Raw genomic sequence first — 23,319 nt, forward strand, 5'->3', positions numbered from 1 at the left:
AATAAAATATATTTGAAATTGTTTTCTCGTATATGGTTATTTCCTGATATACTAAAACATATAAGTAAAATATATTTGAAATTATTTTCTTATATATGGTTATCTTCTGATATACTATAAGTGTTTGAATCTAATAATAATAATAGTATGATAGGATAAGGAAAATACCTTATTGTGAATGGGCTTAAGATAGTTCCAAGCTTTGTTGGACAAAACAGGTTTATCCATTGTCTAGAACAGTCTTGAATCCTTATATATTTAGATTGGGAGGTGTACGACAGGTCCCACCGACCTTCCAGTTCGTAGATAAATGTTGTATTTGTACATATGATTCACGGTAGGATCTGTGACTACATACAATTTCTGTTATACTAATTATGTATAAAATTGATTAAAATATCTATTAAGGTATCAAAAAGTAGAAGAACCAAGGTATACAGAAACAACAGGTCTGAGATCTTTCTTTTTTATTTTCTATTTCAAGTAGCAGTGTAAAATATATCTATATCTATATATATATATATACAAACTGAAATCTAGGGTAAATGAAAGAAAGATGTGCAACAAATTTCTTTAAAAACAAAGAAACAATAAACAAACCAGAAGAACTGATACATGTTTTAACTATTGATTACCCTAAGTAATCGTTTTCTACAATTACAGAAGGAAAAAAACTCAATTGTTTGATTTCACTTTTACCTGTTGATCTTAATTAAAAAATTAAAGCACTGAGAAAGGAGACACTACGTTCTTATTTTCAGAAATTAAAGAAAAATCAACTATATGAGAAAGGAGACACTGTGTGCATTCAGAATGTTGTGGAGCTCCAGGGGCGTCACTAATAGATTGCTGCAAACAAGTGGTCATAAAAGAAACGGCCAAGCATAACATTGACAACATTGCTGAGACTGCAACAACATAATGTGCAAACCAATGGTTATATGAGAAACAACCAAACATAGCCCCTTCCTATCATTGCTGAGTGCGCAACATTGATTCAAACCATTCATAATGCTCAGTGGCATTAAAGGCTACATACATGTTCTAAAATTTACTATTTTAGTTTTAATGGGATTTCATATCATTTTTATTTTTATTTAATGGCAATATGGGTAACTTGTCTGCGTACTTATTGTATTTAGTTAGATTGATAGAAATTATCATTATAAGGACATGTTGAAATACTTATGTGTGGATGACATACGGTTTTTATTTTTTATATTATAAACTATGCATATTATGTTAAATGTGTAAGTTTACTGTAATATCTATGGTAAATAGATGTATTTATTTGTAATTTTTAATAAGTATTTGTTTATTAATTCTTTTTGGAATGAGGTGAAATTATTATATTGTTTTATATAACACTATATTTTTATAAATTAACTTAGAAGTTAATTTTTTCCTCTGGAAAAATCCGTAATTTTTCATTAGATTGGAAAAATTACATATTGTAGATGCTTATTGCATATGCTGTTTGCCACTGAGTATCTATAGCAAGAGAAATCTGCTATATTTAGTTGTATATACTGTCAACTGTGTTATACTTAGTTATGACTATACATTTAGCCACGCAGGGCCCTCATACTTGGTTCTGTACATTTCAAAAATATCATTTGTATTGTTCAGATAAGTTGAAAAAAAACAAAAATGTGTCATATTCAGTGACCAGGATCTCTCTGATATATTTGGTCTATATATGGCCGGTGGTAGCACTGGTGTTCATTTGTCCCTTGCTGCTCGATAACCTCCCAAACGCCTCTGAGCATTAGTGTGGCCTCCTTGGATAATTTGTCAGCATGGCTGTTATGCTCCCTGTAGATATGAGAGCAAGAGATATTGTTAAAAGCTGCTTTGAATATATTTACTTCATTTAGAATGTTGTTGAGTGTGTGAATGTGACAATCAGAAGTGCCATTGAACCAATTGATAATAATCTTTGAGTCCCCGAAAATGTTTATGTTGGTGCAATGGTGACCCAGAGTGAAATGCAGTAAGTGGCGCAATGTTATGAGTTCAGCATAGTTATTTGTTCCGGCACCCAAACCCATTTTGACTTTATAGTAATGTTGTGCATTGATATATAAGATGAACCCTCCACCGCATCCATGTTGGTTTGCAGCCCCGTCAAAGAAAGCCCATGGTGTGTTTGTGTCAATACACGGAGGTGGATGTGGTCGACGCTCTTTAGGAGGTGGGGGATCTGGCAACTCCCTAAATGCAGATATAATCCCTGCCTCAATCTGTGGCCAATGTGCAGGACTGTTGTCAAAGATATGTCGGTTGCGAGCTTTCCAGATGTGCAACTTAGAAGTTAATATGTTAAATAATGAAGTAATTATAAGAGGGTGTTTATATACTATTAAGAATTATTTTGTAAGTTAATTTTTGGTTCCAAGAATTGTTATGATATATGGGTAAGCGTAGTTTTGATAGAAAGTACGGTAGGGTAATTTGATGACATACTTATAATAAAAACAAAAGCTAAATAATATGGTCAACTTTAGGGCATTGACACAAGTTCACAAGTTCTATAAGGAAGGATATGAGTGTTTCTCAATGTGTATTCCCCAAAGCTTGTCCTGAGAGGGTTTTACTAGCCACACTCCCTTATACATGTGACGATGATTAAAGGTAGCATACTATGGAAGATAGGTTCATATGACTTATACTTTTCCTTCATGACGACATTAGGTCAATATAATTGATGGTTTAGTATATTCTAGCAAAAGAATGAATGGGTGATGCAATATTGAAGTAGTTGTTTAGGAAAACGATAAATTTTGATTTAGTTGAATATTATGAGAAAAGGATGAGTATTACCTACCTAGGGTAATGAATTAGAAGTAGATTGTGCCATGTTTTAGAACCAAATCATCCTTTCTCACATTGAAATTCCACTCAACTAGTAGACTAACGAATCTATAGATTAAGGATTAAATGACTCCACCTCAACCCTCTCAATTCCTTCTCCTCTCATGATAATTGTGTATGACTAGAATTTGCTACATTTTATAACCCTACTTAGCATGATCTCTTTCAAAATTTACCACTAGAAAAATTGTAGCACTAGAATTTTTTCCCTATATAAACTATCTTAATTCCATTAATATAAGCCATCATGGAGTCATCAAACACCTTTAGTATTTGTTCCTTCAACTTAGATTAAGGGCACAAAAATATTCTACCCTTCTACCAAAGTATATCTCTCCTCCACCCGCAATGTTCCATAGAGCTCTTCCATTGACATTTTCCATTCATGGAAAACTTCTTAGAACCACCCAAGAATGCATGATGTAATGGAATGTAAACTCAAGTATTCTTCTATTATTTTCTCAAATTTTCCTTCCCTTTTTTTTTGTAGGTTATTTCAAACTTATATCCTTACATATTTTCTATCCATTTTTGTCTCTTCTAACGATAATATTTTCTTGAAAAAGTACTTTTCTATCATCATTTTTCTTAACTTTAAAATTCTCCCCAATGAAATATTGTCAACCTTATTTTATTGAATGTAAAATTGTTGTAACTTCTTTTTCATATGTAGATTTCACCAAGTCCTTTTCCTTGAATTGTTTACTTTCACAAGTGAATGCTATCCCATCTTGTGTTAATACTAATCCAATTCCTTATCCCAATGCATCATATTTAAATATGAATGTTTTACAAAATTCAAGTGTTACTAACAATAGAGTAAATGAAATGATATACTTTAAGGATTAGAATGCGAAGGTAGCCTCTTCATTCTATAAAATTATCTTTTCTTCAATATAGATGTGAGTGGGCCAACATTGAATGCATAATTCTTGAAAAATTTCCAATAATATCCTATAAGACCCTGAAATCCTCTAAGACACTCGATGTTCTTAGTAATAGGCTATTTTTTAATACATTCATATTTTGAGGGCCCACCTTAACCACTCACATGGAAACAATATAACCCATATACCCTATCTTGTTTTGCAAAAACAATTTGGATCTTTTAAACATACAGTTCCTTTTTCTTAAGAATTTATAGGATTTTATCTACATGTTTAATGTGGTCTCCACATTAGTTAACCTAAAGAAATGACCAAGAACTGATAATTCCCTTCATGTGTTAGAAATTGTTTTGGGAATGTGTTTGTTTCTTATTAGATATGGTGGTATCATAATTTAGTATCTAAGTTTGTAAAATAAGCCACTCCATGAAGGTCATCTCATATATCATGAATATTTGGAATAATGAATTTATTATTGACCATGATTTTGTTTAGATCTTTATAATCAAGACACATCCCCCCATAATTATATTTTTTTATTATCACTATAAGAGTTGAAAATGAACTCCTACTTGGTTGAAAAAGACATGAGACAAACATGTCTCATAAAATTTTCTCAATCTTCCTATTTTATCAGTGAGGATATTTATAAGGCCTTTCATTAGGGGGAGTAAGTCCAAGTATTAGCTCAATTTGATGTTCAATGTCTCTATATGGAGGTAACCCTTTTAAGAAATTCTTCGAAGAGTTATGGTTCTTTTCCAAGGTGCATCTTAATTCCCTTAGTCTTTTAATCGTCTTGCTTTACTTGAATAGAATATACTTCAACCACAAGTCCACTATTACTATTTTTTTAGATATTTTCTATTCCATGAGAGAAAATGACTTAGAAGGGTGCAAATTTTGACCCTTTGATTTCATATTGAATTCCTTTCATTTCAAATGTCATGAATAATTCCTTATAGTTTGTAGACGATTTACCTAATTCTCTCAATCATTGATTCCTCTAAGAAATAACTACTCTAATGAGAATGTAATACATTGGGATTTCTAAATTATATTCTCCCACACTTAGCTTAATGTTGTAGCATTTTCCTAGACAATAAATACCCTCACCATTTGCAACAAAACCTTGAAATTTTTTCATTTGATACATGAAACAATTGAGGAATTATATTAATCTTTTATCGATGAAGTTATGGGTATTACATAAGTCAATAAGCACTACGACCTTTTTATTCTTAGTGTAACCTTGAATGTTAAGGGCTTGAGGTTGCAAAAAACTTGTCAATGCATAAATAGATATCTCATATTTGTCTCAATGAATGTTATGCATAATTTTGACAACTTTTCCTGCTCTTTTAAGTCACAATTTCTTCCTTATACATTTAAGAAAATGTATACAATTCCTCTTCATCATTATTCTCCAAAGTGAAGAATTCTTTTGGTTGACATTAGTTCCCGTTTACCATTTTTTTGTACACTAAAATCATAGTCATTTTTTTCTTCTTTCTTCCATTTCGTTCTATGATATCTAAGTACATCGAAGTAAAGTTTCCTTAGAAGCCCCAATATGATCTTTGTTACTTTCATATGTTCTAGTGGTATATGTTTATGTTATTCCTCCATTAAGTTCAGAAGTTCTTCCTTATCCCTCTATGAAGATGTCTCCAATTCCTCTTCATCATTATTTTCCAAGGTGAACAATTTTGTTTCTTGACATTAATGCAATTTTACAATTTATTGTTACAACAACAGAATAGACATATTTTCTCCTTTCCTCCATCTCCTTCTATGGTATCTAAGTATGTCGAGATAAGGTTTACTTATAAGCCCCAATATGATCTATATTTCTCACATATATTCCAATGGTATACTTGTGTGTAGCCATATTCTTGGTTTGAATATTACAAACAAATTACATAGATTCTATAATATTTTTAGGATGTTTTAAGAAAATGTATTATGTTTATTGTATTATTTTAATCCATCTATTATAAAGCAGCTTCATCATTGATTTCATGTTGAATTCCTCTCATTTGAAATATCATGAATAATTCCCTATAGTTTGTAGAAACTTTACCTAATTCTCTCAACCATTGGTTCCTTAGAACACCAACTAATCTAATGGTAGTATAACAAATTGGACTTTCTAAATTATATTCTCCCACAGTTAGCTTAATGTTGTATCATTTTCCTGTATAATAAATACTCTCCCCATTTGCAACAAAAACTTGAAAATTTTCATTGGATACATGAAATAATTGAGGGATTGTATTAGTCTATTATCAATCAAGTTATGGGTGTTTGTTTTGGGAAAATTTAGTGTTTTATCAAACTCCTAACCCTATAGACTTAGTAGCTAGTCTAGAAACAACATCCAAAGTAATTCGCTACCTTTTCTTTAATCAACAGATAAGAGAGGTAAGAGGAGAAACCAACCTGTAGCTTTTGCTTGCTCCCTCTCTCCTTTGACCGATTTCGCCGCTCCTTTCTGTACTTAACTCGATTGGAAATTACTTGCACACAAGCCGAGATAGAAACCCATCAAAGCATACAATAAAGATCTGTTAATTAAACATATCATAGAATCCAGAATACAATATACATCACATAAGAACATGAATGGAAAAAGCTTTGAACTCTTTATTGATAAAAGGAAAGATTACAACCCATGAATGTTCATGCTTGATTCAGTGTCTTCCTTCCAGTTTCAATCCCTTCTCTCCTCATGAAGCAACAATTCGACATCATTACAATAATCTTACTAATATCATTCAAACAGCATCTCCTTAGCTCAAGAAATTCCAACCTAGACTAGCCTTTGAATGCTTGGTCAATTTATCGCTGAATGGAGGAGGTTAAACCATTAATGGCCCTCATGAATGCTTTGCCAAAATTGGGAGGTGGTTCCATGGAGGAAGGGATAATGGATTGAGGTTCATTCACCCTCTTCCTCATCCAAATGCGAGCTCAATCAACTTGGAAACTTCCAGAAGTATCCATTGGATGAGGAATCCAGTGGATTCATTTAAAAAATTCAATGAATCTTGCTCAACACAGGTGAAACAAAGGCTAAGTGCGGTGCAGCGCACCCAGTCAATGCAGTTTCTACATTGCAATGCAGCATGATAGAAGGTTACCTGTGCTGCTCTCCTTAGGGGCATGTTTTGGATGAATGGTGTCATGGAAAATCTTGGGAGGCAAGCATGATGTAGGTTGAACTCATTAAGGAATGAAAACAACTAAATTAGGGCTTTATGGACCCTAATAATATGGATCTGGAAGTCGGGATTGATGTGCCCAAATTGACCTGTAACAGTGCTACAAAAGTCAATAAGTGTTATGACCTTTTTCTTCTTGTTTAATCTTGAATGTTAAGGGATTGAGGTTATGGAAAACATGTCAATATATAAATAGACATTTCACACGTGTCTCAACCAATGCTATGCATAATATTGACAACTTTTTCCCACTCTTTTAAGTCACAAGTTCTTCCTTAGCCCTTTGTGCAAATGTCTACAATTCCTCTTCATAATTACTCTCAAAAGTGAAGAATCTTATTTATTGACATTAGTTTCCATTTACTGTTTGTTTCTACAATTAAATCATACTCATTTTTTCTTCTTTCCTACATTTCCTTCTATGATGTCTTATTACATTGAAGTAAGGTTTCCTTATAAGCAGAAATATGATATCTATTACTTACATATTTTCTAGTGGTATACCTTTATGTTATTTCTCCTTTAAGTTCAAAATTTCTTCCTTACCCCTTTATGAAGATGTCTCCAATTCCTCTTCATCATTATTTTCTAAAGTGAACAATTTTGTTTCTTGACATTAATGCACTTTTACAATTTATTGTTACAACCCACTAATAGCCATCTTTTTTCTTTCCTCCATTTCCTTCTATCGTATCTAAGTATATTGAGATTAGGTTTCCTCATAAGCCCCAGTATGATCTCTATTTCTTACATATGTTTCAATGGTATACTTGTGTGAAACCCTATTCTTGGCTTGAATATTACAAACAAATTTCATAAATTCTATAATAGTTTTATGATATTTTAATAAAATATTATGTTTAGTGTGTTATTCTAATCCATCTTATTAGAAAACTAGGGTCACTACCGGGGAGGGATGAATCCATGGTGATAGAAAATACACAACTTTAAAAATAATCCGCTAATATATTAAATGGTAAAGAACCCAACAAATAAGCAGTAAATATGAACTCGAAACTACATCAAGAATCAACACATAAGAGACATGACATATAAAAAAATCATGCAAAATGAGACATAATATATTTCTAGTGGAAACCACAAATGGAAAAAAACCACCGTGTTTTTGTTATTTCTATACTCATCTTTTATTATTTTAGCAATCAATTTGATTTGCATCATTCAGTTGGCCAAGGCTAGCTAGGAGCCACAAACCCTTCTATAGTTTGTTGGCCACAACCATCTAAGAAGCCCCAACTCCCATAAACTATCTAGGCCACCACCTTCACTACTTTTCCAGCCACTACAAGAGTGAAGCCTTTACTCGATCAGCATGTTCTCCAGCCTCTACTAGAAGGAGCCACCACCTGTATCTTGTTTAGCCACCACTCAACAGAGGCCACAACCTCCTCTATCTCTCTAGGGCCAAATTTCAAATGTTTCAACTTGGACTCCAAATATATCATCAACCACTCTTTGCAATTCAACCTTCAACAATACTCTCTCAAAACAATCTCTTCTCATACATAAATTTAGCAGCAAGCATCTCAAAACCCCTCAACAGTAAGAAACAAAACTCTCCCATTCTGCCATATACAACAACAACTCATGATACATATGAGACAATAGACTATAACATGTAATTGATCACCACTCAGAGGAGCACTCTTTCTACAAATTCCACTCAAGACATAAATGTTCAAATCACAACAGTACAAGGCCTCACACATATATGGAATTCATGATTTCTAGACATGTAAACTTTGCCAAATGAAATCTTAGTAGCTCCATATATACCAATCAAACCTTAAAATCATAAGGTTAAATATATATAAACACTCAAGTCAATAAGTCTTGTTTTTCCTTCAATCATCTGCCCATACTCAAACTACTACAGGTTTGCACTATGACTCTTCTGCTTACCCTCTATATGCCTATAATCACATTATCCTACATGATCTCTACCATCTAGATCAGGTACCCATTACTCTATCATCTTTATATCTATAGGATTCTTCCTCTCTATTATTATCTTTGTCATTAGGTATCAATTAGTTTTCTCTCTTCCTCTTTCCAAGGTTTTTCCTTCCTGTACCAAGAGAATGCATTCCTCATCAACAACTTCTTCTATCCAACACTTGGATATATATATATATATATATATATATATATATATATATATATATATATATATATATATATATATATATATATATATATATATGTATATGTCTGTGTTTTCTAATGTTTTAGATTAATATAGGTAAATTATCAAATGTTACTAAATCAACCACTACATCGAACCTTATTTTTATTACCATTGGAAAAACATTGGTTTTCCAGAGGTTGTATTCCTTTTTTTCTATTTTACAGACAATAATGCATCCTCTCGCTTCTGTAAAAGAATTATCTTGAGAGGTAACCTAGGTCTCATACACAAAACTTGGGTCACTAATGCATTTTTCCCTTGCATTACCTATATTACCCTGAATTTAGCCCTTTTTCTACCCGAAACCTTAATGACAAGGATCTCCAAGGCTTGTTAGTCCTCTTACAACATCGTTAGACCCTATCCAAACATCCAGAACTCTTCGAAAAGAAATAAATACCCCAACATAAGGCACTAACATATCTACATCATTCACAATCATGAAATCCTCACGATGATGGCCAAACATCTCAGCATGGATCATGAGAACCTAGTTGGCCAAGCACTTCTACATTGTGATAATGATGACTCATCTGTAGTAGACCACAAAACATATGCATCATGAAGGCAACAATAATCAAGTTGACATCAATGCCAACAAACAAAACTACGATCATTCCAACATGCTTCCCCTTTGGCATTGATACCAACCTCCTACAAACACTATATTCGTAAGGGAAAAGACTCTCTCTCACCCTTTGACATCAATAGAAAAGTGTAACAATCTGAAGATTGGACTAAAGCATTTGATTAAAGACTAATCATGCCAACATCGTGCCTACTTTTTAATGAATATGCTCCTGTACTAGGGGTTGCAAATAACTCATCCAAGTTATTGTATAAACACTTCTGCCACTACCATTTCCTCCTTGAAACATGTAAGAGGTTACTATAAGTGTGACTACTGACTCTATAATCATTCATCATAGAATAGTGACATCAAATTCCATGGCTATGTTTTTATTTACATTTCTATATCATAAGAAATAGAAAGTTACAACAATGACTCCATTAGCCTACACATGGTTGCAATAATACTAACGACTCTCTCCTTTATGCATGGCAATACTAAGATCACTCTCCCCTTTATTCATGGTAGTACTAAGATGACTCAACCAACACACCAGATGATAAACAATAATAATAAAAGGCTTCATAATGAGAGTACAAGGCTATAACACTAAAAGTACAATGTTGTGACATACATTTTTCCATGGGCTGCCATGGCATCCATTTTAGGTGAAGCCAATTGTGCCATCTGTTTTTCCTATAATTTATGTCTTTGATGTCATTGAAATAAGAAATTAGATAGTTATGATGTATTGTTAAATATCAATACTATCAAACCAGGAGGTAAATCCTCAAATGTAATCGTATTATTCATTTAGGTTGTTCATTATTATATACAAGAGGGAGTGACTATTCAGTTCATCTCTCGATGACTCTCCATTTTCTCTATTATTTATTTACACTAATTGCAATTTTTCACTCAATCCCTATGATTAGGTGTCAACATTACCCCACTTAATCTGAAGGGATGTTGGTGAGTCCAAGCATCGTTCTGAATCTTTCAAGCTTTTCTCTTCGAAGCGCTTTGGTGAAGATGTCTGCAATCTGCTCATTAGTGGAACAATGGTGAAGATGGATTGTTTTGGCCTCAACATGATGTCGAATGAGACGATATTTTGTATTGATGTGCTTCGTTTGATCATTGAACTTTGGGTTCTTTTCTAACTTTAGTGCTGAGTTATTATCAATCATGAGTGGAGTCGATTGTATTTGTTTTACCTACAAATATTCTAGAATTTTCGTGAGCCACACAATTTATTTTGTTGCCTCAACTACTACCACATATTCTGCCTCTCTTGTGGAATCTGATGGAACTAATTATTTGCGTGATCTCCAAGAGACAACTCTTGATCCAAGACTCATAGCATAACTTGAAGTAGATACCCTAGTTTCTTTGTCTCCATCGAAGTCTAAATCAGAGTATCCAATCAAGCTGAAGTCGCCCACCTGTGTATACTTGATTCCAAAGTCTTGAATTCCCTTCAAGTACTTTAGAACTCTTTTTGCAGTAGACCAATGTCCCTCACAAGGCTTTTGCGTAAACCTAGAGAGGATTCCAACAAAAAACGAATTGTCTGGTCTGGTACTAGTTAGGTAGTTGAGACTTCCTACAAGTTGTCTATACTTTGTTGCATCCTCAAATTCTTTTCCTTCAATGGATGTGAGATTTAAGTTTTTTTCCATTGGAGTAGTCAGAGGATTGCATTTAGTCATGCCAAACCTATTCAATAGATCTCCAATGTACTTCTTTTGACAAAGGAATATGGACTTCGGATGTTGAGTTACTTCAATACCAAGATAGTAATGAGCATAGCCTAAATCAGTCATTTCAAAACCTTTCCTCAATTCCTTCTTTATGGATGCAATGTTTCTCTCATTGTTCCCTGTCATCAAAATATCATCTACATATACCACAAGATATACAACTGTTTTTCCAACCTTCTTGACAAACATAGTTGCATCATCAAGATCATAATGTTTGAAATTGAGTTTGAGAAGATGCTCGGTTAGTTTTTCATACCAGGCTCACAGTGCTTGTTTGAGGCCATACAAGGATTTCACAAGTTTGCATACTTTATTTTCATGTCATTTTACAGAAAATCTGTTATGAAACCAGCTCAAGAAAAGATAGAAAAGATAGATCAACGCCTTATAATTCAGCCTCTTCGAGGGGGCAACCTCCTTTACATTACATAAATGAACAATTCTTGGATGATTCAAATGACAAAACCTCCTTTTGATATATAGGAGTCTAAGGAGTCACAATATAATCCAGCCGACCTAACAATAATAATATAAAGCCACAAAAATAACAATAGAGGGATTCTATGGGGCACAATAATAACAATATGGGGGCAATAGGGGCACAACAATATTAATAAGGGGTATAACTGCAATAGTAATGGGGTAATCACTAGTATTATAGGGACCCAACATGCCCCTCTCCTTAAAAAAAGTGTTGTCCTCAACGCTTGAGTAGTTCTGGATACTTCTGCATAAAATTCTCACCCTCCCATGTGGAATCTTCAGCGGATAAGTTCTTCCACTTGATAAGATACTCTGAAATTGATCGATTTCGTAGCTGTCGAGTTCTTGTTTCTGTGACTGCTTCTGGTTCCAATATAATTTTTCCTTCCTCGTCAAGTTCTGGCAATATTGTTTGAACTGGGAGCTTGTCGCCTATAACCTTCTTTAAACATGAAACATGGAAAACTGGGTGCAATCAAGAAGCTGCAGGAAGCTCCAATTTGTATGCCATAGTACCAATCTTTTGCAACACCTTGTACGGACCATAATACTTTGGTGATAATTTATTATCCTTCTTAGCTTGCTTGAGGGACATTTGCTTATATGGTTGTAGAGCCTGTTCTTTCATTCTATTCTGTGCCAACACGAGGTTATCCTTTAAGAGTTGGAGGACTTGTTGTTGATGTTCGATGTGATGTTCCACTGCCTGAACCTTAGAATTTTCTCTTAAAAATGATGTGATGGATGGTGGTTGATACCCATAAAGTGCCATAAATGGGGTCATTTTTGTTGCTGTATGGAAGGAAGTGTTATACCACCATTCAGCCAGATGCAACCATTTGACCCATTATGTCTGTTTATTAGATACAAAGCAACGAAGATATCCTTCCAAACATTTGTTTACTATCTCAGTTTGCCCATTAGATTGAGGATGATAAGATGAGCTATGAGCTAACTGAGTACCAAGACAAGAAAATAATTATGTCCAAAAATTTCTAGTGAAAATGGGATCTCTGTCACTTACAATAATCTTTGGGTTTCCATGTAGCTTTTGAATTGTTTCCATAAATGCAGTAGAAACTGTACTGGCTTTAAATGGATGTGATAATGCACAAAAGTGTGCATACTTGGTAAGTCTGTCAACTACCACCATGATGACACTCTTTCCCTCAGACTTGGGTAAACCTGTGATAAAATCCATTGAAACCTCCTCCCAACGTTGGCTTGGAATGGATAAAGGTTGTAATAGACCTGGTGTCTTAATTGTTTCAACTTTATTTTGTTGGCAAACCAAAGATTCCGTAACAAAATTTTGAATATCTGATTTAAGGCCATCCCAAAAAAATTCCTTCTTAACCCTGTGGTAAGTTTTTAAAAATCCTGAGTGCCCTCCTAAGGGAGAAGTGTGCAATTCCATAAGAATCTTTTGTTTTAGCTGGGAATTCTTACAGAGGTATAAGTGATCTTTGTACCATAACGAATCATTTTGCCAGCTAAATGTATCAGACGTACTGGAATCTTGTTGTAACTTTCGAATAAGTGCCCACACTTCTTCGTCATTCTTCCATTCCTCCCTTGCTTTGTTTATCCAATCTGGTTCGATAATAGAAATGGCGGACAACAATGCTTCCACATCCTCATCCTTTCTTGAGAGTGCATCTGCCACCACATTTTGCTTTCCTTTTTTGTAGATGATTTCAAAGTCATAACCCAACATCTTTGTGACCCACTTTTGTTGCTCTTCAGAGGATAATCTTTGTTCTAAAAAGTATTTAAGGCTATCATGATCCGTTTTTACCTTGAAGTGTCTTCCCATTAGGTAGGGTCGCCATTTCTTAAGTGCATGGAGTATTGCCAACATTTCCTTCTCATAAATAGCTTTGCTTAAAAACTTTCCCTTGATTGGACGACTTTCAAAAGCAATGGATCTTTCATCTTGCATTAGAACAGCACCAATTCCATTTCCTGAAGCATCACATTCCACAATAAAGGTTTTTGTGAAGTTCGGTGTGGCTAAGACCGGTGCTTGGCACATTGCCTCTTTAAGATGTTCAAAGGCCTTTGTTGCTTCCAGAGTCCATGAAAATGCATCTTTCTTCAATAATGTTGTTAGAGGTGCTGCTATTCTCCCATAATTCTTAACAAACTTGCGATAATACCCTGTCAACCCGAGAAATCCTCGTAGATGCTTTATGGATGTGGCGATTTTCCATTCCTTAATGGCTTTAATTTTGCTAGGGTCTACCTTAACTCCTTCATGAGATACAATATGACCCAAATATTCCACCTCCTGGACTCCAAAGAAACATTTGGATCTTTTTGCATATAATTGTTTCTCCTCCAATAGTTGTAGCACCCTGTCAACATGTTCAACATGATCCTTCCGAGACTTGCTGTAGATTAATATATCATCAAAAAATACTAACACAAATTTTCTAAGGAATGGTTTGAAAATTGAATTCATCAAACCTTTAAATGTTGAAGGTGCATTGGTAAGGCCAAAGGGCATGACCAAAAATTCATAATGACCCTCATGATTTCTAAATGTTGTTTTCGGAATGTCTTCAGTCTTCATTCTAATTTGATGATATCCTGAACGAAGATCCAACTTGGTGAAGTAAATTGATCCATGCAATTCATCCAGTAATTCATCAATGACAGGAATGGGGAACTTATCTTTAATAGTGAGCTTGTTGAGCTCCCTATAATCCGGACACATGCGCCATGATCCATCCTTCTTGTGCACCAATACTATTGGAGCAGAGAAAGAACTTTGACTCGGTTGAATTATACCAACCTCTAGCATTTCTGCAACCATACGTTCAATTTCACTCTTTTGGACATAGGGATATCTGTACGGCCTGATGTTTGGAGGAACACTTCCTGGAATCAGATGAATAGCATGATCATGATCACGCATAGGTGGGAGACCTTTGGGAGTCTCAAATACCTTGGAATGATTGTCCAGGACTTTTTGGAGATCTGGAGAAATAGATGATTTCGATGTGGAAACATCTAGCGAGCATAATTGTGCAATTACACCTCTTTGCTCCTTTTTTAGAAGCTTTGTCATACCATTAGAGCTGATTATCTTTCCTGGTTTCCCTGCAATACCCCTTAATTCAACTTCCTTTCCTTCTGTAGAAAATTCGATGAAAAGTTCTTGAAAATTAAAAGCTATTGTACCCAAGGATTGTAGCCATTGGACTCCTAGTACAACATCAGCACCTCCCATTGGAATGGAAAGCATTGGGCTAGTCAATACATATTCTCCCATGGATAGCTTGATATTATGGCACTTTCCAGAGCAATTTATTGTTCCTCCATTTGCAATCATCACTTGACACTCTGGTGCTGGATATAAGAAGCAATTCAATTCTTTTGCTACCTTACAATGAATAAAATTGTGGGTGCTTCCTGAATCAATCAACACTATTACCTTTTTCTTCTTGATTTGTCCTTCTATCTTGATGGTTTGAGGAGTGGTAATTCCCGCCAATGCATTACAAGATATGGTCGGATTTATTTGTTCTTCATCTAGGCTTTGTTCCTGGAGTATATCCTCTTCTTTTGACCTTTCTTGCTCCTTTTCTTCTTCCTCTTCACAATCTATGTGGAATAATTTCTTCTCAGCACACTTATGACCTGTAGTGTATTTGCTATCACAACTGTAACAAAGCCCTTTTGCTCTTTTTTCTTCCAATTGTTGTGGTGTAAACCTTATAGGTTGTGGAAGACTAGGGGCAACAACACTTCCATCTTTGTAGTTGTGAGTGGTATGCTTCTTGGTTGCCATAATTTTGCTTTCCATTTTTCTTGCTAACTTGAATGCCTTCTCTAATGAATCAGGTTCCCAAAGGCGAACATCATGTTGGATATTATCCTTTAAAGACCCTATGAACACATCAATCCTATGCTCCTCTGGAATATCTTTTACCTTTATGTTCAATTTTTGGAACTCCTCAATGTGCTCCATTATTGAACCCTTTTGTTTGAGACTTATCAATTGGCTAAAAAAAGTGTTGCTTTTTGTATCCTCATAATGTGCTACCAATTCTTCCGTAAAAATTGCCCAAGTGATAAATTGTTTACGAGAGAAAAGCCATTGATACCATACAAACTGATTTGGTTCCAAATATAAAGTTGCCATACGTACCTTTTGTGTGTTTTGCACATTATTGAGATCGAAGAATTGCTCCATCTGTAATATCCATGTGGCAGGATCCTTGCCATCAAACTTCCTCATATCGATTTTTGGAATATGGTGAGTCTTCGATCCAACATTACCATCTATGGAATCATGATTAACATTTCTTTTGTTCTCATCATGAGTTTCCTTTACTACCTTTTCACCATTAGTAAGTATTTCTTGTAGAAAATTTGTCAAATTTGTCTTCAAATCTGCCGTGCTTGTCTTCAAATTGTCCATCTTAGCTTCCATGCCATTCATCTTAGCTTCCACACCATTTATCTTAGCTTCTATTAACTTTTGTGAGCGTGACATTTGTTGCACTTGTTCTTGTAATTTCGATATATCATGTAGCATTTCTTCCTCTTCTTCATGAGTCATGCTAGAGCTTTCAGGTTCCTTACTAGGTGTTTGCATTTTCTTTCCTCGGGGCATCAGTTACTAATAATAATACTCTACTATGCCCTTTGAATTCCTTCAAAATAAATTTTCAAACCAAGCTTAAGCAGAAATTAAAAAAAATCTACACACCTTTTTTCACTTTGTAGGAGCTCGATATTGCCTCTGATGTATCTCTGTACTTTCCAATCATCTAATTTTGAGTTTGTGATCTATAGTAGCTCTCTGTGTCCTCTTTACAATGCCACAAGTCTGACCGAAATTGGATTCTCCAAGGAAGAGTTATGTAAAATCTCCCACAGTGACTTGATTATAGACTAGTTCAGTAGAGCGAACTTGTACGACGTGCCACGAGTCACTGTTTCAACCTTTGGATCTGAAAAATGCATTCACGAAACTATAGTCTGTCCTCTTTCTGTACCTTCTTACGAAATTTCAATCTGATCCCCAGAGAGGAAGTTATGACGATTTTCCCCAGGTCACCTGTTTGGAATGTAATTCAGGAGTCTGCAAAAAGACCAACTTCCTCAGATCATATCTCCGCAAATATAGCGCGAAAAGTTCTAAAATTTGGACCCGAGGTTCAGAGCGATTTCTTCTCAAATGGGTTTTGTTTTCAACTTCTGAAACATCGCAGAAAAAAAGTTATAGCGAAAATGGCACGATGACCTGTTTGGAGTAGCGAAACCCTAGAATCCAAAGCTCTGATACCAAATGTTATGAAACCAGCTCAAGAAAAGATAGAAAAGATAGATCAACGCCTTAGAATTTAGCCTCTTCGAGGGGGAAACCTCCTTTACATTACATAAATGAACAATTCTTGGATGATTCAAATGACAAAACCTCCTTTCTATATATAGGAGTCTAAGGAGTCACAATATAATCCAGCCGACCTAACAATAATAATATAAAGCCACAAAAATAACAATAGAGGGATTCTATGGGGCACAATAATAACAATATGGGGGCAATAGGGGCACAACAATATTAATAAGGGGTATAACTGCAATAGTAATGGGGTAATCACTAGTATTATAGGGACCCAACAAAATCCTTCAGGTTGGGGCATAAAAACATTCTCTTTTAAATCTCCATTCAACAAAGTAGTTTTTACAACCATTTGATGGACTTTACAACCGTTCTGAGCTGCTAGGGCAAAGAGTGTTCAGATGGTAGCCCATTTTGCTGTGGGGGGAAAAGTCTCCTCATAATCGACCCCTTCCTTCTATACAAAACCTTTTGCCACAAGCCTGGCTTTGTGCTTGTCAAGTGAGCCATCAGCTTTATACTTGTTTTTGTAGACCCACTTGCAACCAATTGGTTTGGTTCCCAATGGAGGATCAACCAGCTTCCAAGTGCCATTCATTATCAAGACATCATACTCCTTTTGCATTGCTTCTTTCCATTCATCATGAGAAGCAACTTTTTTGAAGGAAGTTGGTTCAAAATATGTAGACAAATTCAATTCACAATCATAAGAAACATCCATATCAACAGGTGAATCAGAGTCATCTACATCACCTCCATTTTGTCGGGTTGAATTTCTAGTTCCTGTCTTTCCAACCTCATCAGGATGAACACTTTCAAGTGTCTTTGTGAACCACTTTAGGGGACCTTTCCGAGATGGTTCAGGCTTCTTTGTTGATTGAGTTGGGACTGAATCAAGATTGAGTCTCCCAATTCTGTCAATCACATCACTCAAAGTATCATCCGTTGTTGGAGTTTCATGTGGGGGAGAGAGTGCTTCAGAAGAAGATTCCACAGGTTGATCTAGTATAGGAATCCCCCCTTCAAGATGTGGAATCTGATTATCAAATTCTTGAAATGACTTTTCATTTGCGAATCTATCCAAGAGATCAAGTTACCACTCAACAACATTGTCAGTTTTGGACGATTCAAGAAAGATTACATCTCTAGATACAACAAAATTTTTATTGACTTCATCATAGAGACAATATGCTTTGGAGGTGTTTGAATACTAGAGGAAGATACACTTACGACTTCTTGCACCAAGTTTGTTTCTATGTACCTTTGGAATCAAAGCATAACATGTGGAACCAAAAGACCCTGAGATTCTTTATCAAAGGAATGTGCCCATACCACATTTCATAAGGAGTCTTGTTTCTACTAACATTAGATGGACATCTATTCTTTACATATACAACACATAGAACTGCATCAGCCAAAAAAATCATTTCTACATTTTTGAAAAACATCATGGAGCGCACCATATTTAAGATTTCCCTATTCATTCTTTCACTTACTCCATTCTGTTGGGGATTATAAGGCACAATTGTTTGATGTTTGATCCCATGTTGGCGAAGATAGTTTTCAAATTAATTTGAAGTGTATTCTTTTTCATTATCAGTGCGAATAGAGCCAATATGAGATTGTGCATCATTTTCAATCCATGTATGAAAGTTCTTGAATGTTTGAAAAGCATCAGATTTGTTCTTCAATGAATAAACCCAACACTTTCTGGTGTAGTCATCAATAAATGTCAGCATATATTTATTTCTATTTGCAGAAGGAACATGAATTGGACCACATAAATCTGAAAGAATGAGTTCAAGTTTTCTATGTGCTTTGGAATGTGAATCATGAAAAGACTGTTTGCTATGATTTCCTAGAATGCAAACATCACATTGCTTAAGTTTCCTAGGAATTGTACGCAAGCCAGTAACACCATTTTTCTTCAACAAGCAGAGGTTGTCATAGTTCAAGTGTCCAAATCTAGCATGCCATAATAAACTTGATGGAAATATACCTTCTTCATAATGAGAATTGTATGAGAAATTTTGTGCACGAGCAGAGGTACCCTGCAGCTTGAGAAGCCTTTCTTCTTCTATCCCCATCATGACAAGTGAGTGGTTTGATGCTTTTCTCACCTCAAGCTTGCCACCAAACATATGAATGGAGTGCCCTTGCTGGCAGATGTGGACCAAGAACAACAATTTTCTCCTTAGCTATGGGAGATATAAAACATGATGCTGAAGAAAGTTTGGAAGACCAGGCAATTTAAGCTTGATTGTACCAAGCCCTAATGGCTTGAGTTTGATTTCTCTGTAAAGTATACAGTTCCATCAACATTGTCAGTAAATTCTTCAAAAAAAATCTCTTCTAAAAGTCATGTGGCAAGTTGCTCCTGAATCAAACAACCAATCATTTTTCCAAGAAGCAAGTGAAGCATTAAATAAGTCTTCATTTACTCCAATATTATAGTGTGCCACAACATAGTGAGCGGATTCAGGTGCTATACCTTTCTCTTTGTCATTAGTTTTACCTTTGGGTTGGTTTCTTTCATGCTCAATTCTGTCCTAAGGCAACTTGCATGTGGATGCATCATGTGATCCATCTCTTTTGCAGCGTATGCAGTGTAAATCTGACTTTTCTCCTTGAGAGTGTCTGCCCCCCTGCCTTTGAAATTTCTTCCTCTTCCTCTTCGACCACCTCTTCCTCTTGAAGAATCTTGAGAAAGATTCTTCTCTCTATGTGCAAGGCACACACCCTCTTCAAAAGAATGAGTAGTTGTCTTCTTCCCAAAATCTTTCTCTCTTTCAACAATTTTTTTCACAAGGGAGTCAAAGGTAATATCTTTGAGGTTTCCATTTGCTTGCAATGACTCAAGATAATTTGAGTAAGTGGGATAAAGTGCCTTGAGAAAATATATCAGAGGAATGTCCAGTTCAACATTAGTGACTTAGATATCCTGCATAATAGATTTTACTTCTGATGCAAGAGCAAGAGGATCATCATTTTGTAATTCAATGGTGAACAATTTAATCATGAGTTGAACAAATTCAAGTGCAGAGTGTGAGTCATAGAGTTCCTTCAGTTTTTATAAGGCTTCGAAAGAATTTAATGGCGAAATATGGCGACTCGCCTCTTCATTTACTGATGTTGTAATCAATTCCTAAGCCTTACTGTTCTTATTTTCTCAAATGGCGAATTCCTTGTTTGAGGTAGGTTGTTCTCGCTCTTTGTCTCCGTTTCCAACATACACTTCCTTCCACAACTCATTAAAATTGAGTGTGTTTGATTTTTTGAGACCACTAAGGATAGTTCTCCTTCCCATTGAGAACCACTCCCACAATAGATATCAATGAGTGCATTTTAAAAATATGTACTATGTAAAAAAATCACTCTTCTGCTGGTAAAAAAAAAAATGACGCAAGAGGCTGACAAAAATCAGGTGGTAGTCTGTAATTCGACTACTAGTTAACTTTGTAACCAATTAGCTGCGCTTAAATCCGGTTCTGTACATGGATTTTCCCCTTGAGGGTCCTGCTTATCTGACCAATCACTGTAGGTCCCTCGTTGACTTCTCCTTTTATGAAGGGCTTCAATCCGCGCCGTTGATCTCACTTCTCCATATCCAACGAATGTCACTTCGTTCGCTCACCAACTAACTTAGACGATCTCCACCATCGATGTGACCCTTCCAATCGAACTGCTATCGTGCAATCTCGCGTGAAATCTTACATGACTGATATCAAGTTGAGAGTGCGCCAAAAAAGTGGGTTTCCCTGTGCTAAGTGTCATCTGCTAAGGTTAATCGCGTGAATTTTAGGAATACCATTTACAGCTTTTAGGGCGCATGAGATACCGCTTCCCACTTCTCAATATGACCCATGTGCTTAATTCATACTTTTAATAAAGGCGTTTAAGGAAAGGTTTAACGCTTAAACTTTATATTAACACTTAACACTAATTGACTCTGATTTATAGATAAAATGTATGAAGAGAGAAAAATACTCGATTAGGGTCCAAAACTCCAATACATAGTTGTAAGAGAATTTCATTCATAGCACATGTGTTTAACACTATGAAACCAAGGGAGTGATGGAACCATGAGAGGTATATCGGTAGGCATCATGCATGCAGGTGTGGGAGTGATACCTCAGCTCCACTTGTGGAGTAGTTGCCTCACATAACCAGCTGAATGTAGCAATTGCCAGAGAGAGGCAATAGTTTGTGTGCAGTTGCCAAAGAGAGGCAACAGTTCCAAGAGGGGAAAACCTGTAGAACGGTTATCAAATTCTTGAGAGAGACACACCTGTGGAGTGGTTTCAAGAGGTGAGTTCTGCAAAATAGGCATAACATAGGCATAAAGAAGTTACAAAACATAGAGAGAAGCCAAAAATGGAGTTAACTCAAATGTAATTGTATTATTCATTCGGGTTGTTCATTATTATATACAAGAGAGAGTGACTATTCAGTTCATCTTATGACTCTCCATTTTCTCTATTATTTATTTATACTAATTACATTTGTTCACCCAATCCCTATGATTAGATGTCAACAAATGCATTTATTTGGAAATATTTAAGCTTTAGGTGTGACATTTAATTGATGTTCTTAGCTCCATCATTAGCGGATTAATCTTATTTATTTCTTCATTAGTGCAACCCTCCAAACTAATGTACGAATCTACACACCAAAAAGAAAACTTACAATGCAAAATTCCAAGCACAATATTAACGACTATTATGATTTTTCGGCTAGCAACTAATGCTGTAAAATCAAAAATAAAAACTTCTCATCACTAGCAATGGAAGAAAAAACAATCTGTCATCTTTTGCTAACATGCTAGAGTAATTGCGTTAAAATTCATTTTTTGATGTTTTGCTCTGTGATCTTCTTTCTCTTGTAAACCTGCAAACGATGCTAGAGTAATTGCGTTAAAATTCATGTTTTGATGTTTTGCTATGTGATCTTCTTTCTATCGTAAACCTGCAAACTCTATAAAATTTATGCTGTGTAGAATATTATTGAATATAGCAGTGAAGTTCAATGCAAATAAATTACTAGAAAATGCATAAATAAAGGATCGATATTGTACGTTAATAATTAACATGTTGAAATTATTAACATTAATAATTAATAATTAAGATGGTGAAATTGTTGCTGGTTAGAATTATGTGATCAAATCGGTAGTCAGTGACAAGCTGAATTTCCTTAGGGCCAACAATAGTACGATTAATGTCTTCAAAACCTGGATAAGGGAAAAACCAATAAGTTCTCCATGTCTGCACCGAGGCTAATACCATTAAAGCTATAATTGTCCAAGGATTAAAAGATTAACATAGTTCAAGGTCCTCAGAGCCTGCAGGAGGGCAAAATTCACTAAGTTGTCCCTGTTTGGAAGGAGGATATAAATATTTTGAATATAGATTTTTAAAATATTTTGCAAATTCGACAGATGGAAGAAAACTCAGTTGTTTGATTTACGTTGATTTTTATTAAAAAATAAAACACTGGAACTACGTACTTGTGAAATATATACATTTGAATGACTATCATTGCAAATTATAATATATATGGAAATTTTGACAAATTAAAAGAAAAAGTCTGACTTTGCCTTTGGCCATCTACAAAAATTAAAATGAAAAAAAAAAACTTAAAACACTAAAATCAAGGCGGAGTATATAGAGTATCTTCACCTGAATCCGTGAAAAAAGTTGCAAACTGCGAAACTTAATTTGCAGTATCCGACGAAGAAGAAGAGAAGGGAAAAATGACAAGTGGAGGATGCATGTAGAATGTTGTGTAGCTCCACGAGGTCTCTAACAGATTGCTGCAAACCAGCGGTTTTATAAGAAACAGCCAAGCATAGCATTCACCCCATTGCTTAGTGTGCAACATTGATACAAACCATTCAAAATGGTCAGTGGCATTGAATGCTAGATACATATGCTAAATTTTACTATTTTAGTTTTA

Source organism: Pinus tabuliformis, chromosome 8 (genome assembly GCF_031772625.1).
Source record: "Pinus tabuliformis cultivar Carrire ecotype Pingquan chromosome 8, CPIR1, whole genome shotgun sequence".
In the NCBI taxonomy this organism is placed as follows: Eukaryota; Viridiplantae; Streptophyta; class Pinopsida; order Pinales; family Pinaceae; genus Pinus; species Pinus tabuliformis.